The following is a 672-nucleotide window of genomic DNA, read 5'->3' as shown; positions in this document are numbered from 1 at the left end:
AAATATACCAAAGGAAAAGTAAGTTGGACAGTAAGGTTGTTCTACTTTGTTAATCCAAAATTGGTCGATTGTGGCCTAACTGAATTACTCAAAGCGTGAGCAGATATTAATAATTAGACTGATTGAAATTTTTAACAGGAATCCTGATGGCGGGGTATTTTAATTTAGTTACTAGTTAGCCAAAATAAGGGAATTAACACGAGATTGATATGATATGATTATAAATTGATAGAAGGAAGTGGTACGAAATTGCGTGGTGACGAGTCTGGTATTTCGACACAAGTACTGTGAGTAGTAATCTTACCACAATTTGTATTTTCATAACCTGCATGGTTTATACATGATTTTGAAATTAAGAGGTGTTACCGATGCTTTACAAATGTACGGGGACAAGTCCTTTACTTGATATGTACCAAACGCTTTACTTGAGGTGTTTACGAGTTATCTAAATGTTTTCACCGTTACTAGATATGTTTTACCGTTACTTGAGATGTTTACGGTTATTTCGAATGTTTTCACCGTTACTTGAGATATTTACGGTTATTTAAAATGTTCTCATTGTTCTTGGACATGTTTTATTGTTACTTGAGATATGATTACGAATTCCGAAATGAAATTACATGATTTGATAAAATTAAAATGCTCGTATTATTTTGAAAATGCTTTCATATG

The sequence above is a fragment of the Lycium ferocissimum genome, chromosome 6 (genome assembly GCF_029784015.1).
Source record: "Lycium ferocissimum isolate CSIRO_LF1 chromosome 6, AGI_CSIRO_Lferr_CH_V1, whole genome shotgun sequence".
Lineage (NCBI taxonomy): Eukaryota > Viridiplantae > Streptophyta > Magnoliopsida > Solanales > Solanaceae > Lycium > Lycium ferocissimum.
The sequence above is the reverse complement of the archived record's forward strand: the minus strand, read 5'-3'. Positions refer to the sequence as shown.